Raw genomic sequence first — 20,108 nt, 5'->3', positions numbered from 1 at the left:
GCTTAGGGTTAGGGTTAGGCTTAGGGTCTGGCTTAGCGTTAGACTTAAGTTTAGGGTTAGGTTAACCCTAACCGGAGTTAACTAGGGTTAGGGTTAGGGTTAGGGTTAAGGTTAGGGTTACCTCTAACCGGAGTTAACCCTAGGGGTTAACTGCTCAAGGTTCCTCCCCAAAAACCCCAAGTGCTGGAGCTCACCCACGTCTGCCCCGGGAGCAGGGTCAGGCCCCACAGCTCTGCTCCTGCCAGCGCTGCCGAGCCCTGCACTCCCTTGATGGTGCCATCAGAGCGCCCCACACACCGCAGCACGGGCTGGGCCATTGCTCTGGCTCCGGCAGAGGCACAAGTGCCTTTGGAAGCTGCCAGCGAACAACAAGAGCTGAGAGGCGGCTGCAGAAGGGCTCTGCTGTGGGGCTGAAAGCCAAGGGTGGTGCAGGGCAAAGGAGAGACGGCAGAGCCTCAGCCCTTGGGCTTCCTTCAGAGGAGGTGGCGCTGCTGCCCTTGATCCTGGCTGTTCTCCAGGCCTGACCTGCCCTCAGCGGTCTCCAGTGGCCTCTGGCAAGGCCAGCAGCAGAGACAGGATGTTCTGCACAAATGTCTGCACCTGCTCCTGGGCCTGGGCGGTGCTGAGAGCTCTTCTGCAGCCAAATGCAAATCGTACTTGACAGTCAGACAGCGTGGTGTGGGGTGGAAGGGACCTTAAATCCCCATAGGGATTCAGAGCATCCCACAAGCAGAGCATCCCACAGGGATTCACAGCATCCCACAGGCAGAGCATCGCATAAGGAATCAGAGCATCCCACAAGGAATCAGAGCATCCCACAAGGATTCAGAGCATCCCACAAGCAGAGCATGCCAGAGGGATTCAGAGCATCCCACAGGGCTCCAGAGCATCCCACAGGGCTCCAGAGCATCCCACCAAGAAGAGCACCCCGCAGAGATTCACAGCATCACACAACCACAGCATAATACAGAGCTCCAGAGCATCCCATAGGGATTCAGAGCACCCCAAGCGCATCAGAACCCCCCCATCTCCCCATGGAAGCCCCCATCGACACCCCTGACCCACCCCCCTCCCCATGGAGCTCCCCCCATGGAACCTGCCTCTCTATGACATCAGCCCCAGCTCCAAGGGACCTGCATCCAGCACCTGTATCCCCGGGGCAGTTGCGCTTTGGGTGCAGTGGTGCTTGCAGCTCCTTGCTTGCAGCTCCTTGGTGTCACCTCCTTGGTGTCACTCTTAGCGGTGGTGGCAGCGATGGCTTTGCTCCGTGTCATCATCCTGCTGGCTTCGGCCTGGCTGGTGCAAGGCTCCTGGGACAGCTGTGGGTGAGTGGCTCCAGGCTCCAGGGTTCCTGGTATTCCATAGGGAGATGCTGCTGCTCCCAGCCACGGTCACACCAATGGGGAGGTGGGATTTGAGGAGCCCCACTTGCTTGCCATCACCCCATGCGCTGGCGCAGCACAGCTATGGGGCACCCCATAGGGTCCTGTGTCCTGCAGCACCCTAGGAGGCAGGACGATGCTCATCTCTGGGACACTGCGTAGGGTCCCTTTTCCCTGCAGCACCCAATGGGGCGGGACAATGCTCGCCCTTCATCCCTAAGCATCAAGTGTTGGGCTTCCGCTTCAAGAGGGACCTGCGGTACCCGTCCCATGGCTGATTCTTACGGGATGTCGCGCATCGTCGGAGGCACGGATGCGCACCAGGGCGCCTGGCCGCGGGTGCTCAGCATCCAGTTCCCCACAGCCACCGCATTCTCGCACATCTGCGGGGGGTCCCTCATCCCGTATGAAGACAGGCTGAGGAAGTTGGGGCTTTTCAGCCTGGAGAAGAGAAGGCTGCGTGGAGACCTCAGAGCAGCCTTCCAGTACCTGAAGGGGGCCTACAGGGATGCTGGGGAGGGACTCTTTGTCAGGGACTGTAGTGACAGGACAAGGGGTAATGGGTTAAAACTTAAACAGGGGAAGTTTAAATTGGATATAAGGAGGAAATTCTTTCCTGTTAGGGTGGGGAGACGCTGGAATCGGTTGCCCAGGGAGGTTCCGAGTGCTCCATCCCTGGCGGTGTTCAAGGCCAGGTTGGATGAAGCCTTGTGTGGGATGCTTTAGTGAGAGGTGTCCCTGTCCATGGCAGGGGGGTTGGAACTAGATGATCTTAAGGTCCTTTCCAACCCTAACTATTCTATGATTCTGTGATTCTATGATCACCCCTCAATGGGTCCTCACAGCCACTCACTGCTTCGTCGGGCAAAAGTAAGGGGGAGAAGGGATTGCAGCCATAGGGAATAGGCCAGGAGCAGCTCCCAGCCCGTCCCCTTCCCCATCCTGGATGCACTGGGAAGAGCGCTCAGGAGAAGGCTGCTTCCAGCTTGACAGCCCTTGAGCCTAAGGCACACTGCTTTCCTTTGGGAAGCAGCCGGAATGTGGCTCCTTCCCATCCCTCTTCTCCATAGAATGGATTAGAATAGATTAAAATGGAATGGAATGCAATGCAATGGTTATGGATCATGGAGTGGGGTGGGTTGGGAAGGAGCTTGAGATCATCCACTTCCAACCCCTTGCCATGGGCAGGGATGCCTTCCATAGAGCAGCTTGCTCCAAGCTGGCCTGCAGCACTGCCAGGGATGGAGCATCCAAACCTTCTCCATCCATGCCATCCCAGTGCCCCAGCACCCTCTTAGGGAATCCCTTCCTTATCTCCAGCCTGCAATTCCCTCTCGGAACCCATCAGCCCTTGTCCTATGGCTCCAATCCCTGCTCTTCCACTCCCTCCCAGCTTCACCACGGATTGCTTCATGATGGTCAGAATCATGGACGTGGCTTGGGCCAATGCCGAGACCCACAAGTGTTGGATACGGCAGGTCGTGGTCCAGGAATATTATACGGCTTAGGATCACGGTTAGGGTTAGGTTTAGAATTAGGGTTAGCTTTAGGGTTAGGGTCAGGGTCACGGTTAGGTACAGGGTTAGGTTTAGGGTTAGGTCTTAGGTTTAGGGATAGGGTTAGGTTTAGGGTTACGTGTTAGGGTTAGGGATAGGGTTAGGGTTAGGGTTAGGGTTAACTGTAACCGGAGTTAACCCTAGGGGTGGAGTTAAGACCAGGTTGAGTCTTAGGGTTAGGGTTAGAGTTGCAGTTAGGATCAGGTTTAGGGGTAGGATTAGGGTTAGGGTTTAGGGTTAGGGTTAGGGTTAACCTTCACCAGAGTTAAGCCTGGGGGCGGAGTTAACCCCAGGGTTAGGGTTAGGATTAGTGTTAGCATTAACCCTAATCAGAATTAACCCTAGTTGCGGGTTTAGTCACAGGCTTAGGGTTAGGGTTAGGGTTAGGGTCTGGCTTAGCGTTAGACTTAAGTTTAGGGTTAGGTTAACCCTAACCGGAGTTAACTAGGGTTAGGGTTAGGGTTAGGGTTAAGGTTAGGGTTACCTCTAACCGGAGTTAACCCTAGGGGTTAACTGCTCAAGGTTCCTCCCCAAAAACCCCAAGTGCTGGAGCTCACCCACGTCTGCCCCGGGAGCAGGGTCAGGCCCCACAGCTCTGCTCCTGCCAGTGCTACCGAGCCCTGCACTCCCTTGATGGTGCCATCAGAGCGCCCCACACACCGCAGCACGGGCTGGGCCATTGCTCTGGCTCCGGCAGAGGCACAAGTGCCTTTGGAAGCTGCCAGCGAACAACAAGAGCTGAGAGGCGGCTGCAGAAGGGCTCTGCTGTCGGGCTGAAAGCCAAGGGTGGTGCAGGGCAAAGGAGAGACGGCAGAGCCTCAGCCCTTGGGCTTCCTTCAGAGGAGGTGGCGCTGCTGCCCTTGATCCTGGCTGTTCTCCAGGCCTGACCTGCCCTCAGCGGTCTCCAGTGGCCTCTGGCAAGGCCAGCAGCAGAGACAGGATGTTCTGCACAAATGTCTGCACCTGCTCCTGGGCCTGGGCGGTGCTGAGAGCTCTTCTGCAGCCAAATGCAAATCGTACTTTACAGTCAGACAGCGTGGTGTGGGGTGGAAGGGACCTTAAATCCCCATAGGGATTCAGAGCATCCCACAAGCAGAGCATCCCACAGGGATTCACAGCATCCCACAGGCAGAGCATCGCATAAGGAATCAGAGCATCCCACAAGGATTCAGAGCATCCCACAAGCAGAGCATGCCAGAGGGATTCAGAGCATCCCACAGGGCTCCAGAGCATCCCACAGGGCTCCAGAGCATCCCACCAAGCAGAGCACCCCGCAGAGATTCACAGCATCACACAACCACAGCATAATACAGAGCTCCAGAGCATCCCATAGGGATTCAGAGCACCCCAAGCGCATCAGAACCCCCCCATCTCCCCATGGAAGCCCCCATCGACACCCCTGACCCACCCCCCTCCCCATGGAGCTCCCCCCATGGAACCTGCCTCTCTATGACATCAGCCCCAGCTCCAAGGGACCTGCATCCAGCACCTGTATCCCCGGGGCAGTTGCGCTTTGGGTGCAGTGGTGCTTGCAGCTCCTTGCTTGCAGCTCCTTGGTGTCACCTCCTTGGTGTCACTCTTAGCGGTGGTGGCAGCGATGGCTTTGCTCCGTGTCATCATCCTGCTGGCTTCGGCCTGGCTGGTGCAAGGCTCCTGGGACAGCTGTGGGTGAGTGGCTCCAGGCTCCAGGGTTCCTGGTATTCCATAGGGAGATGCTGCTGCTCCCAGCCACGGTCACACCAATGGGGAGGTGGGATTTGAGGAGCCCCACTTGCTTGCCATCACCCCATGCGCTGGCACAGCACAGCTATGGGGCACCCCATAGGGTCCTGTGTCCTGCAGCACCCTAGGAGGCAGGACGATGCTCATCTCTGGGACACTGCGTAGGGTCCCTTTTCCCTGCAGCACCCAATGGGGCGGGACAATGCTCGCCCTTCATCCCTAAGCATCAAGTGTTGGGCTTCCGCTTCAAGAGGGACCTGCGGTACCCGTCCCATGGCTGATTCTTACGGGATGTCGCGCATCGTCGGAGGCACGGATGCGCACCAGGGCGCCTGGCCGCGGGTGCTCAGCATCCAGTTCCCCACAGCCACCGCATTCTCGCACATCTGCGGGGGGTCCCTCATCCCGTATGAAGACAGGCTGAGGAAGTTGGGGCTTTTCAGCCTGGAGAAGAGAAGGCTGCGTGGAGACCTCAGAGCAGCCTTCCAGTACCTGAAGGGGGCCTACAGGGATGCTGGGGAGGGACTCTTTGTCAGGGACTGTAGTGACAGGACAAGGGGTAATGGGTTAAAACTTAAACAGGGGAAGTTTAAATTGGATATAAGGAGGAAATTCTTTCCTGTTAGGGTGGGGAGACGCTGGAATCGGTTGCCCAGGGAGGTTCCGAGTGCTCCATCCCTGGCGGTGTTCAAGGCCAGGTTGGATGAAGCCTTGTGTGGGATGGTTTAGTGAGAGGTGTCCCTGTCCATGGCAGGGGGGTTGGAACTAGATGATCTTAAGGTCCTTTCCAACCCTAACTATTCTATGATTCTGTGATTCTATGATCACCCCTCAATGGGTCCTCACAGCCACTCACTGCTTCGTCGGGCAAAAGTAAGGGGGAGAAGGGATTGCAGCCATAGGGAATAGGCCAGGAGCAGCTCCCAGCCCGTCCCCTTCCCCATCCTGGATGCACTGGGAAGAGCGCTCAGGAGAAGGCTGCTTCCAGCTTGACAGCCCTTGAGCCTAAGGCACACTGCTTTCCTTTGGGAAGCAGCCGGAATGTGGCTCCTTCCCATCCCTCTTCTCCATAGAATGGATTAGAATAGATTAAAATGGAATGGAATGCAATGCAATGGTTATGGATCATGGAGTGGGGTGGGTTGGGAAGGAGCTTGAGATCATCCACTTCCAACCCCTTGCCATGGGCAGGGATGCCTTCCATAGAGCAGCTTGCTCCAAGCTGGCCTGCAGCACTGCCAGGGATGGAGCATCCAAACCTTCTCCATCCATGCCATCCCAGTGCCCCAGCACCCTCTTAGGGAATCCCTTCCTTATCTCCAGCCTGCAATTCCCTCTCGGAACCCATCAGCCCTTGTCCTATGGCTCCAATCCCTGCTCTTCCACTCCCTCCCAGCTTCACCACGGATTGCTTCATGATGGTCAGAATCATGGACGTGGCTTGGGCCAATGCCGAGACCCACAAGTGTTGGATACGGCAGGTCGTGGTCCAGGAATATTATACGGCTTAGGATCACGGTTAGGGTTAGGTTTAGAATTAGGGTTAGCTTTAGGGTTAGGGTCAGGGTCACGGTTAGGTACAGGGCTAGGTTTAGGGTTAGGTCTTAGGTTTAGGGATAGGGTTAGGTTTAGGGTTACGTGTTAGGGTTAGGGATAGGGTTAGGGTTAGGGTTAGGGTTAACTGTAACCGGAGTTAACCCTAGGGGTGGAGTTAAGACCAGGTTGAGTCTTAGGGTTAGGGTTAGAGTTGCAGTTAGGATCAGGTTTAGGGTTAGGATTAGGGTTAGGGTTTAGGGTTAGGGTTAGGGTTAACCTTCACCAGAGTTAAGCCTGGGGGCGGAGTTAACCCCAGGGTTAGGGTTAGGATTAGTGTTAGCATTAACCCTAATCAGAATTAACCCTAGTTGCGGGTTTAATCACAGGCTTAGGGTTAGGGTTAGGGTTAGGGTCTGGCTTAGCGTTAGACTTAAGTTTAGGGTTAGGTTAACCCTAACCGGAGTTAACTAGGGTTAGGGTTAGGGTTAGGCTTAAGGTTAGGGTTACCTCTAACCGGAGTTAACCCTAGGGGTTAACTGCTCAAGGTTCCTCCCCAAAAACCCCAAGTGCTGGAGCTCACCCACGTCTGCCCCGGGAGCAGGGTCAGGCCCCACAGCTCTGCTCCTGCCAGCGCTGCTGAGCCCTGCACTCCCTTGATGGTGCCATCAGAGCGCCCCACACACCGCAGCACGGGCTGGGCCATTGCTCTGGCTCCGGCAGAGGCACAAGTGCCTTTGGAAGCTGCCAGCGAACAACAAGAGCTGAGAGGCGGCTGCAGAAGGGCTCTGCTGTGGGGCTGAAAGCCAAGGGTGGTGCAGGGCAAAGGAGAGACGGCAGAGCCTCAGCCCTTGGGCTTCCTTCAGAGGAGGTGGCGCTGCTGCCCTTGATCCTGGCTGTTCTCCAGGCCTGACCTGCCCTCAGCAGTCTCCAGTGGCCTCTGGCAAGGCCAGCAGCAGAGACAGGATGTTCTGCACAAATGTCTGCACCTGCTCCTGGGCCTGGGCGGTGCTGAGAGCTCTTCTGCAGCCAAATGCAAATCGTACTTGACAGTCAGACAGCGTGGTGTGGGGTGGAAGGGACCTTAAATCCCCATAGGGATTCAAAGCATCCCACAAGCAGAGCATCCCACAGGGATTCACAGCATTCCACAGTCAGAGCATCGCATAAGGAATCAGAGCATCCCACAAGGATTCAGAGCATCCCACAAGCAGAGCATGCCAGAGGGATTCAGAGCATCCCACAGGGCTCCAGAGCATCCCACAGGGCTCCAGAGCATCCCACCAAGCAGAGCACCCCGCAGAGATTCACAGCATCACACAACCACAGCATAATACAGAGCTCCAGAGCATCCCATAGGGATTCAGAGCACCCCAAGCGCATCAGAACCCCCCCATCTCCCCATGGAAGCCCCCATCGACACCCCTGACCCACCCCCCTCCCCATGGAGCTCCCCCCATGGAACCTGCCTCTCTATGACATCAGCCCCAGCTCCAAGGGACCTGCATCCAGCACCTGTATCCCCGGGGCAGTTGCGCTTTGGGTGCAGTGGTGCTTGCAGCTCCTTGCTTGCAGCTCCTTGGTGTCACCTCCTTGGTGTCACTCTTAGCGGTGGTGGCAGCGATGGCTTTGCTCCGTGTCATCATCCTGCTGGCTTCGGCCTGGCTGGTGCAAGGCTCCTGGGACAGCTGTGGGTGAGTGGCTCCAGGCTCCAGGGTTCCTGGTATTCCATAGGGAGATGCTGCTGCTCCCAGCCACGGTCACACCAATGGGGAGGTGGGATTTGAGGAGCCCCACTTGCTTGCCATCACCCCATGCGCTGGCGCAGCACAGCTATGGGGCACCCCATAGGGTCCTGTGTCCTGCAGCACCCTAGGAGGCAGGACGATGCTCATCTCTGGGACACTGCGTAGGGTCCCTTTTCCCTGCAGCACCCAATGGGGCGGGACAATGCTCGCCCTTCATCCCTAAGCATCAAGTGTTGGGCTTCCCTCCCAGTTTTGTGTCATCAGCAAACTTGCTGAGGGTGCACTCAGTTCCCTCATCCAGGTCATTGATGAAAATATTAAACAGCACCGGTCCCAGCACCGACCCCTGAGGAACTCCACTAGTCACAGACCTCCAGCTAGATTCTGCGCCATTGACCACAACTCTCTGCCTTCTTCCTTTCAACCAGTTCTCGATCCACCTCACTACTTGATCGTCAAGCCCACACTTCCTTAGCTTATCTATGAGGATGCTGTGGGAGACAGTATCAAATGCCTTACTGAAATCAAGAAAAACTACATCTACCGCTCTACCATCATCCCTCCACCTAGTCACTTCCTCATAGAAGGCTATAAGGTTGGTCATACATGACTTCCCCCTCATAAAACCATGTTGGCTGTTCTTAATGACCCCCTCATCCTTGATATGCCTAGTGATGGAGTCAAGAATAAGTTGTTCCATCACCTTTCCAGGGATGGAGGTAAGGCTGACCGGTCTATAATTACCCGGGTCCTCCTTCTTGCCCTTCTTATAGATTGGTGTGACCTTTGCCATCCGCCAATCCTCAGGCACCTCGCCCGTTTCCCACGACTTACCAAAGATGATGGAAAGTGGCCTAGCAATGACCTCCGCCAGCTCCCTCAGCACCCGTGGGTGCATTCCATCCGGACCCATCGATTTACAGATGTGAGGATGACCATGAGCCAGCAATGTGCTCTTGTGGCCAAGAAGGCAAATGGCATCTTAGGGTGCATTAGAAAGGGAGTGGTTAGTAGGTCAAGAGAGGTTCTCCTCCCCCTCTACTCAGCCTTGGTGAGGCCGCATCTGGAATATTGCGTCCAGTTCTGGGCCCCTCTGTTCAAGAAGGACAGGGAATTGCTTGAAGGAGTCCAGCGCAGAGCCACAAAGATGATTAAGGGAGTGGAACATCTCCCTTATGAGGAGAGGCTGAGGGAGCTGGGTCTCTTTAGCTTGGAGAAGAGGAGACTGAGGGGTGACCTCATCAATGTTTACAAATATGTGAAGGGTAGGTGTCAGGATGATGGAGCTAGGCTTTTTTCAGTGATATCCAGTGATAGGACAAGGGGCAATGGGTGTAAACTGGAACATAGGAAGTTCCACGTTAACATCAGGAAGAACTTCTTTACTGTAAGAGTGACAGAGCACTGGAACAGGTTGCCCAGGGGGGTTGTGGAGTCTCCTACACTGGAGATATTCAAGGCCCGCCTGGACAAGTTCCTGTGTGATGTACTGTAGGTTACCCTGCTCTTGCAGGGGGGTTGGACTAGATGATCTTTTTAGGTCCCTTCCAACCCTTGGGATTCTGTGATTCTGTGATTCCGCTTCAAGAGGGACCTGCGGTACCCGTCCCATGGCTGATTCTTACGGGATGTCGCACATCGTCGGAGGCACGGATGCGCACCAGGGCGCCTGGCCGCGGGTGCTCAGCATCCAGTTCCCCACAGCCACCGCATTCTCGCACATCTGCGGGGGGTCCCTCATCCCGTATGAAGACAGGCTGAGGAAGTTGGGGCTTTTCAGCCTGGAGAAGAGAAGGCTGCGTGGAGACCTCAGAGCAGCCTTCCAGTACCTGAAGGGGGCCTACAGGGATGCTGGGGAGGGACTCTTTGTCAGGGACTGTAGTGACAGGACAAGGGGTAATGGGTTAAAACTTAAACAGGGGAAGTTTAAATTGGATATAAGGAGGAAATTCTTTCCTGTTAGGGTGGGGAGACGCTGGAATCGGTTGCCCAGGGAGGTTCCGAGTGCTCCATCCCTGGCGGTGTTCAAGGCCAGGTTGGATGAAGCCTTGTGTGGGATGCTTTAGTGAGAGGTGTCCCTGTCCATGGCAGGGGGGTTGGAACTAGATGATCTTAAGGTCCTTTCCAACCCTAACTATTCTATGATTCTGTGATTCTATGATCACCCCTCAATGGGTCCTCACAGCCACTCACTGCTTCGTCGGGCAAAAGTAAGGGGGAGAAGGGATTGCAGCCATAGGGAATAGGCCAGGAGCAGCTCCCAGCCCGTCCCCTTCCCCATCCTGGATGCACTGGGAAGAGCGCTCAGGAGAAGGCTGCTTCCAGCTTGACAGCCCTTGAGCCTAAGGCACACTGCTTTCCTTTGGGAAGCAGCCGCAATGTGGCTCCTTCCCATCCCTCTTCTCCATAGAATGGATTAGAATAGATTAAAATGGAATGGAATGCAATGCAATGGTTATGGATCATGGAGTGGGGTGGGTTGGGAAGGAGCTTGAGATCATCCACTTCCAACCCCTTGCCATGGGCAGGGATGCCTTCCATAGAGCAGCTTGCTCCAAGCTGGCCTGCAGCACTGCCAGGGATGGAGCATCCAAACCTTCTCCATCCATGCCATCCCAGTGCCCCAGCACCCTCTTAGGGAATCCCTTCCTTATCTCCAGCCTGCAATTCCCTGTCGGAACCCATCAGCCCTTGTCCTATGGCTCCAATCCCTGCTCTTCCACTCCCTCCCAGCTTCACCACGGATTGCTTCATGATGGTCAGAATCATGGACGTGGCTTGGGCCAATGCCGAGACCCACAAGTGTTGGATACGGCAGGTCGTGGTCCAGGAATATTATACGGCTTAGGATCACGGTTAGGGTTAGGTTTAGAATTACGGTTAGCTTTAGGGTTAGGGTCAGGGTCACGGTTAGGTACAGGGTTAGGTTTAGGGTTAGGTCTTAGGTTTAGGGATAGGGTTAGGTTTAGGGTTACGTGTTAGGGTTAGAGATAGGGTTCAGGTTAGGGTTAGGGTTAGGGTTAGGGTTAGGGTTAACTGTAACCGGAGTTAACCCTAGGGGTGGAGTTAAGACCAGGTTGAGTCTTAGGGTTAGGGTTAGAGTTGCAGTTAGGATCAGGTTTAGGGGTAGGATTAGGGTTAGGGTTTAGGGTTAGGGTTAGGGTTAACCTTCACCAGAGTTAAGCCTGGGGGCGGAGTTAACCCCAGGGTTAGGGTTAGGATTAGTGTTAGCATTAACCCTAATCAGAATTAACCCTAGTTGCGGGTTTAATCACAGGCTTAGGCTTAGGGTTAGGGTTAGGGTCTGGCTTAGCGTTAGACTTAAGTTTAGGGTTAGGTTAACCCTAACCGGAGTTAACTAGGGTTAGGGTTAGGGTTAGGGTTAAGGTTAGGGTTACCTCTAACCGGAGTTAACCCTAGGGGTTAACTGCTCAAGGTTCCTCCCCAAAAACCCCAAGTGCTGGAGCTCACCCACGTCTGCCCCGGGAGCAGGGTCAGGCCCCACAGCTCTGCTCCTGCCAGCGCTGCCGAGCCCTGCACTCCCTTGATGGTGCCATCAGAGCGCCCCACACACCGCAGCACGGGCTGGGCCATTGCTCTGGCTCCGGCAGAGGCACAAGTGCCTTTGGAAGCTGCCAGCGAACAACAAGAGCTGAGAGGCGGCTGCAGAAGGGCTCTGCTGTGGGGCTGAAAGCCAAGGGTGGTGCAGGGCAAAGGAGAGACGGCAGAGCCTCAGCCCTTGGGCTTCCTTCAGAGGAGGTGGCGCTGCTGCCCTTGATCCTGGCTGTTCTCCAGGCCTGACCTGCCCTCAGCGGTCTCCAGTGGCCTCTGGCAAGGCCAGCAGCAGAGACAGGATGTTCTGCACAAATGTCTGCACCTGCTCCTGGGCCTGGGCGGTGCTGAGAGCTCTTCTGCAGCCAAATGCAAATCGTACTTGACAGTCAGACAGCGTGGTGTGGGGTGGAAGGGACCTTAAATCCCCATAGGGATTCAGAGCATCCCACAAGCAGAGCATCCCACAGGGATTCACAGCATCCCACAGGCAGAGCATCGCATAAGGAATCAGAGCACCCCACAAGGATTCAGAGCATCCCACAAGCAGAGCATGCCAGAGGGATTCAGAGCATCCCACAGGGCTCCAGAGCATCCCACCAAGCAGAGCACCCCGCAGAGATTCACAGCATCACACAACCACAGCATAATACAGAGCTCCAGAGCATCCCATAGGGATTCAGAGCACCCCAAGCGCATCAGAACCCCCCCATCTCCCCATGGAAGCCCCCATCGACACCCCTGACCCACCCCCCTCCCCATGGAGCTCCCCCCATGGAACCTGCCTCTCTATGACATCAGCCCCAGCTCCAAGGGACCTGCATCCAGCACCTGTATCCCCGGGGCAGTTGCGCTTTGGGTGCGGTGGTGCTTGCAGCTCCTTGCTTGCAGCTCCTTGGTGTCACCTCCTTGGTGTCACTCTTAGCGGTGGTGGCAGCGATGGCTTTGCTCCGTGTCATCATCCTGCTGGCTTCGGCCTGGCTGGTGCAAGGCTCCTGGGACAGCTGTGGGTGAGTGGCTCCAGGCTCCAGGGTTCCTGGTATTCCATAGGGAGATGCTGCTGCTCCCAGCCACGGTCACACCAATGGGGAGGTGGGATTTGAGGAGCCCCACTTGCTTGCCATCACCCCATGCGCTGGCGCAGCACAGCTATGGGGCACCCCATAGGGTCCTGTGTCCTGCAGCACCCTAGGAGGCAGGACGATGCTCATCTCTGGGACACTGCGTAGGGTCCCTTTTCCCTGCAGCACCCAATGGGGCGGGACAATGCTCGCCCTTCATCCCTAAGCATCAAGTGTTGGGCTTCTGCTTCAAGAGGGACCTGCGGTACCCGTCCCATGGCTGATTCTTACGGGATGTCGCGCATCGTCGGAGGCACGGATGCGCACCAGGGCGCCTGGCCGCGGGTGCTCAGCATCCAGTTCCCCACAGCCACCGCATTCTCGCACATCTGCGGGGGGTCCCTCATCCCGTATGAAGACAGGCTGAGGAAGTTGGGGCTTTTCAGCCTGGAGAAGAGAAGGCTGCGTGGAGACCTCAGAGCAGCCTTCCAGTACCTGAAGGGGGCCTACAGGGATGCTGGGGAGGGACTCTTTGTCAGGGACTGTAGTGACAGGACAAGGGGTAATGGGTTAAAACTTAAACAGGGGAAGTTTAAATTGGATATAAGGAGGAAATTCTTTCCTGTTAGGGTGGGGAGACGCTGGAATCGGTTGCCCAGGGAGGTTCCGAGTGCTCCATCCCTGGCGGTGTTCAAGGCCAGGTTGGATGAAGCCTTGTGTGGGATGGTTTAGTGAGAGGTGTCCCTGTCCATGGCAGGGGGGTTGGAACTAGATGATCTTAAGGTCCTTTCCAACCCTAACTATTCTATGATTCTGTGATTCTATGATCACCCCTCAATGGGTCCTCACAGCCACTCACTGCTTCGTCGGGCAAAAGAAAGGGGGAGAAGGGATTGCAGCCATAGGGAATAGGCCAGGAGCAGCTCCCAGCCCGTCCCCTTCCCCATCCTGGATGCACTGGGAAGAGCGCTCAGGAGAAGGCTGCTTCCAGCTTGACAGCCCTTGAGCCTAAGGCACACTGCTTTCCTTTGGGAAGCAGCCGCAATGTGGCTCCTTCCCATCCCTCTTCTCCATAGAATGGATTAGAATAGATTAAAATGGAATGGAATGCAATGCAATGGTTATGGATCATGGAGTGGGGTGGGTTGGGAAGGAGCTTGAGATCATCCACTTCCAACCCCTTGCCATGGGCAGGGATGCCTTCCATAGAGCAGCTTGCTCCAAGCTGGCCTGCAGCACTGCCAGGGATGGAGCATCCAAACCTTCTCCATCCATGCCATCCCAGTGCCCCAGCACCCTCTTAGGGAATCCCTTCCTTATCTCCAGCCTGCAATTCCCTGTCGGAACCCATCAGCCCTTGTCCTATGGCTCCAATCCCTGCTCTTCCACTCCCTCCCAGCTTCACCACGGATTGCTTCATGATGGTCAGAATCATGGACGTGGCTTGGGCCAATGCCGAGACCCACAAGTGTTGGATACGGCAGGTCGTGGTCCAGGAATATTATACGGCTTAGGATCACGGTTAGGGTTAGGTTTAGAATTACGGTTAGCTTTAGGGTTAGGGTCAGGGTCACGGTTAGGTACAGGGTTAGGTTTAGGGTTAGGTCTTAGGTTTAGGGATAGGGTTAGGTTTAGGGTTACGTGTTAGGGTTAGAGATAGGGTTCAGGTTAGGGTTAGGGTTAGGGTTAGGGTTAGGGTTAACTGTAACCGGAGTTAACCCTAGGGGTGGAGTTAAGACCAGGTTGAGTCTTAGGGTTAGGGTTAGAGTTGCAGTTAGGATCAGGTTTAGGGGTAGGATTAGGGTTAGGGTTTAGGGTTAGGGTTAGGGTTAACCTTCACCAGAGTTAAACCTGGGGGCGGAGTTAACCCCAGGGTTAGGGTTAGGATTAGTGTTAGCATTAACCCTAATCAGAATTAACCCTAGTTGCGGGTTTAATCACAGGCTTAGGGTTAGGGTTAGGCTTAGGGTCTGGCTTAGCGTTAGACTTAAGTTTAGGGTTAGGTTAACCCTAACCGGAGTTAACTAGGGTTAGGGTTAGGGTTAAGGTTAGGGTTACCTCTAACCGGAGTTAACCCTAGGGGTTAACTGCTCAAGGTTCCTCCCCAAAAACCCCAAGTGCTGGAGCTCACCCACGTCTGCCCCGGGAGCAGGGTCAGGCCCCACAGCTCTGCTCCTGCCAGCGCTGCCGAGCCCTGCACTCCCTTGATGGTGCCATCAGAGCGCCCCACAGACCGCAGCACGGGCTGGGCCATTGCTCTGGCTCCGGCAGAGGCACAAGTGCCTTTGGAAGCTGCCAGCGAACAACAAGAGCTGAGAGGCGGCTGCAGAAGGGCTCTGCTGTCGGGCTGAAAGCCAAGGGTGGTGCAGGGCAAAGGAGAGACGGCAGAGCCTCAGCCCTTGGGCTTCCTTCAGAGGAGGTGGCGCTGCTGCCCTTGATCCTGGCTGTTCTCCAGGCCTGACCTGCCCTCAGCGGTCTCCAGTGGCCTCTGGCAAGGCCAGCAGCAGAGACAGGATGTTCTGCACAAATGTCTGCACCTGCTCCTGGGCCTGGGCGGTGCTGAGAGCTCTTCTGCAGCCAAATGCAAATCGTACTTGACAGTCAGACAGCGTGGTGTGGGGTGGAAGGGACCTTAAATCCCCATAGGGATTCAGAGCATCCCACAAGCAGAGCATCCCACAGGGATTCACAGCATCCCACAGGCAGAGCATCGCATAAGGAATCAGAGCATCCCACAAGGATTCAGAGCATCCCACAAGCAGAGCATGCCAGAGGGATTCAGAGCATCCCACAGGGCTCCAGAGCATCCCACAGGGCTCCAGAGCATCCCACCAAGCAGAGCACCCCGCAGAGATTCACAGCATCACACAACCACAGCATAATACAGAGCTCCAGAGCATCCCATAGGGATTCAGAGCACCCCAAGCGCATCAGAACCCCCCCATCTCCCCATGGAAGCCCCCATCGACACCCCTGACCCACCCCCCTCCCCATGGAGCTCCCCCCATGGAACCTGCCTCTCTATGACATCAGCCCCAGCTCCAAGGGACCTGCATCCAGCACCTGTATCCCCGGGGCAGTTGCGCTTTGGGTGCGGTGGTGCTTGCAGCTCCTTGCTTGCAGCTCCTTGGTGTCACCTCCTTGGTGTCACTCTTAGCGGTGGTGGCAGCGATGGCTTTGCTCCGTGTCATCATCCTGCTGGCTTCGGCCTGGCTGGTGCAAGGCTCCTGGGACAGCTGTGGGTGAGTGGCTCCAGGCTCCAGGGTTCCTGGTATTCCATAGGGAGATGCTGCTGCTCCCAGCCACGGTCACACCAATGGGGAGGTGGGATTTGAGGAGCCCCACTTGCTTGCCATCACCCCATGCGCTGGCGCAGCACAGCTATGGGGCACCCCATAGGGTCCTGTGTCCTGCAGCACCCTAGGAGGCAGGACGATGCTCATCTCTGGGACACTGCGTAGGGTCCCTTTTCCCTGCAGCACCCAATGGGGCGGGACAATGCTCGCCCTTCATCCCTAAGCATCAAGTGTTGGGCTTCTGCTTCAAGAGGGACCTGCGCTACCCGTCCCATGGCTGATTCTTACGGGATGTCGCGCATCGTCGGAGGCACGGATGCGCACCAGGGCGCCTGGCCGCGGGTGCTCAGCATCCAGTTCCCCACAGCCACCGCATTCTCGCACATCTGCGGGGGGTCCCTCATCCCGTATGAAGACAGGCTGAGGAAGTTGGGGCTTTTCAGCCTGGAGAAGAGAAGGCTGCGTGGAGACCTCAGAGCAGCCTTCCAGTACCTGAAGGGGGCCTACAGGGATGCTGGGGAGGGACTCTTTGTCAGGGACGGTAGTGACAGGACAAGGGGTAATGGGTTAAAACTTAAACAGGGGAAGTTTAAATTGGATATAAGGAGGAAATTCTTTCCTGTTAGGGTGGGGAGACGCTGGAATCGGTTGCCCAGGGAGGTTCCGAGTGCTCCATCCCTGGCGGTGTTCAAGGCCAGGTTGGATGAAGCCTTGTGTGGGATGGTTTAGTGAAAGGTGTCCCTGTCCATGGCAGGGGGGTTGGAACTAGATGATCTTAAGGTCCTTTCCAACCCTAACTATTCTATGATTCTGTGATTCTATGATCACCCCTCAATGGGTCCTCACAGCCACTCACTGCTTCGTCGGGCAAAAGTAAGGGGGAGAAGGGATTGCAGCCATAGGGAATAGGCCAGGAGCAGCTCCCAGCCCGTCCCCTTCCCCATCCTGGATGCACTGGGAAGAGCGCTCAGGAGAAGGCTGCTTCCAGCTTGACAGCCCTTGAGCCTAAGGCACACTGCTTTCCTTTGGGAAGCAGCCGGAATGTGGCTCCTTCCCATCCCTCTTCTCCATAGAATGGATTAGAATAGATTAAAATGGAATGGAATGCAATGCAATGGTTATGGATCATGGAGTGGGGTGGGTTGGGAAGGAGCTTGAGATCATCCACTTCCAACCCCTTGCCATGGGCAGGGATGCCTTCCATAGAGCAGCTTGCTCCAAGCTGGCCTGCAGCACTGCCAGGGATGGAGCATCCAAACCTTCTCCATCCATGCCATCCCAGTGCCCCAGCACCCTCTTAGGGAATCCCTTCCTTATCTCCAGCCTGCAATTCCCTCTCGGAACCCATCAGCCCTTGTCCTATGGCTCCAATCCCTGCTCTTCCACTCCCTCCCAGCTTCACCACGGATTGCTTCATGATGCTCAGAATCATGGACGTGGCTTGGGCCAATGCCGAGACCCACAAGTGTTGGATACGGCAGGTCGTGGTCCAGGAATATTATACGGCTTAGGATCACGGTTAGGGTTAGGTTTAGAATTAGGGTTAGCTTTAGGGTTAGGGTCAGGGTCACGGTTAGGTACAGGGTTAGGTTTAGGGTTAGGTCTTAGGTTTAGGGATAGGGTTAGGTTTAGGGTTACGTGTTAGGGTTAGAGATAGGGTTCGGGTTAGGGTTAGGGTTAGGGTTAGGGTTAACTGTAACCGGAGTTAACCCTAGGGGTGGAGTTAAGTCCAGGTTGAGTCTTAGGGTTAGGGTTAGAGTTGCAGTTAGGATCAGGTTTAGGGGTAGGATTAGGGTTAGGGTTTAGGGTTAGGGTTAGGGTTAACCTTCACCAGAGTTAAGCCTGGGGGCGGAGTTAACCCCAGGGTTAGGGTTAGGATTAGTGTTAGCATTAACCCTAATCAGAATTAATCCTAGTTGCGGGTTTAATCACAGGCTTAGGCTTAGGGTTAGGGTTAGGGTCTGGCTTAGCGTTAGACTTAAGTTTAGGGTTAGGTTAACCCTAACCGGAGTTAACTAGGGTTAGGGTTAGGGTTAGGGTTAAGGTTAGGGTTACCTCTAACCGGAGTTAACCCTAGGTGTTAACTGCTCAAGGTTCCTCCCCAAAAACCCCAAGTGCTGGAGCTCACCCACGTCTGCCCCGGGAGCAGGGTCAGGCCCCACAGCTCTGCTCCTGCCAGCGCTGCCGAGCCCTGCACTCCCTTGATGGTGCCATCAGAGCGCCCCACACACCGCAGCACGGGCTGGGCCATTGCTCTGGCTCCGGCAGAGGCACAAGTGCCTTTGGAAGCTGCCAGCGAACAACAAGAGCTGAGAGGCGGCTGCAGAAGGGCTCTGCTGTGGGGCTGAAAGCCAAGGGTGGTGCAGGGCAAAGGAGAGACGGCAGAGCCTCAGCCCTTGGGCTTCCTTCAGAGGAGGTGGCGCTGCTGCCCTTGATCCTGGCTGTTCTCCAGGCCTGACCTGCCCTCAGAGGTCTCCAGTGGCCTCTGGCAAGGCCAGCAGCAGAGACAGGATGTTCTGCACAAATGTCTGCACCTGCTCCTGGGCCTGGGCGGAGCTGAGAGCTCTTCTGCAGCCAAATGCAAATCGTACTTTACAGTCAGACAGCGTGGTGTGGGGTGGAAGGGACCTTAAATCCCCATAGGGATTCAGAGCATCCCACAAGCAGAGCATCCCACAGGGATTCACAGCATCCCACAGGCAGAGCATCGCATAAGGAATCAGAGCATCCCACAAGGATTCAGAGCATCCCACAAGCAGAGCATGCCAGAGGGATTCAGAGCATCCCACAGGGCTCCAGAGCATCCCACAGGGCTCCAGAGCATCCCACCAAGCAGAGCACCCCGCAGAGATTCACAGCATCACACAACCACAGCATAATACAGAGCTCCAGAGCATCCCATAGGGATTCAGAGCACCCCAAGCGCATCAGAACCCCCCCATCTCCCCATGGAAGCCCCCATTGACACCCCTGACCCACCCCCCTCCCCATGGAGCTCCCCCCATGGAACCTGCCTCTCTATGACATCAGCCCCAGCTCCAAGGGACCTGCATCCAGCACCTGTATCCCCGGGGCAGTTGCGCTTTGGGTGCGGTGGTGCTTGCAGCTCCTTGCTTGCAGCTCCTTGGTGTCACCTCCTTGGTGTCACTCTTAGCGGTGGTGGCAGCGATGGCTTTGCTCCGTGTCATCATCCTGCTGGCTTCGGCCTGGCTGGTGCAAGGCTCCTGGGACAGCTGTGGGTGAGTGGCTCCAGGCTCCAGGGTTCCTGGTATTCCATAGGGAGATGCTGCTGCTCCCAGCCACGGTCACACCAATGGGGAGGTGGGATTTGAGGAGCCCCACTTGCTTGCCATCACCCCATGCGCTGGCACAGCACAGCTATGGGGCACCCCATAGGGTCCTGTGTCCTGCAGCACCCTAGGAGGCAGGACGATGCTCATCTCTGGGACACTGCGTAGGGTCCCTTTTCCCTGCAGCACCCAATGGGGCGGGACAATGCTCGCCCTTCATCCCTAAGCATCAAGTGTTGGGCTTCCGCTTCAAGAGGGACCTGCGGTACCCGTCCCATGGCTGATTCTTACGGGATGTCGCGCATCGTCGGAGGCACGGATGCGCACCAGGGCGCCTGGCCGCGGGTGCTCAGCATCCAGTTCCCCACAGCCACCGCATTCTCGCACATCTGCGGGGGGTCCCTCATCCCGTATGAAGACAGGCTGAGGAAGTTGGGGCTTTTCAGCCTGGAGAAGAGAAGGCTGCGTGGAGACCTCAGAGCAGCCTTCCAGTACCTGAAGGGGGCCTACAGGGATGCTGGGGAGGGACTCTTTGTCAGGGACTGTAGTGACACGACAAGGGGCAATGGGTTAAAACTTAAACAGGGGAAGTTTAAATTGGATATAAGGAGGAAATTCTTTCCTGTTAGGGTGGGGAGACGCTGGAATCGGTTGCCCAGGGAGGTTCCGAGTGCTCCATCCCTGGCGGTGTTCAAGGCCAGGTTGGATGAAGCCTTGTGTGGGATGCTTTAGTGAGAGGTGTCCCTGTCCATGGCAGGGGGGTTGGAACTAGATGATCTTAAGGTCCTTTCCAACCCTAACTATTCTATGATTCTGTGATTCTATGATCACCCCTCAATGGGTCCTCACAGCCACTCACTGCTTCGTCGGGCAAAAGTAAGGGGGAGAAGGGATTGCAGCCATAGGGAATAGGCCAGGAGCAGCTCCCAGCCCGTCCCCTTCCCCATCCTGGATGCACTGGGAAGAGC

This window comes from Lathamus discolor, unplaced genomic scaffold (assembly GCF_037157495.1).
Source record: "Lathamus discolor isolate bLatDis1 unplaced genomic scaffold, bLatDis1.hap1 Scaffold_73, whole genome shotgun sequence".
In the NCBI taxonomy this organism is placed as follows: Eukaryota; Metazoa; Chordata; class Aves; order Psittaciformes; family Psittacidae; genus Lathamus; species Lathamus discolor.
The sequence above is the reverse complement of the archived record's forward strand: the minus strand, read 5'-3'. Positions refer to the sequence as shown.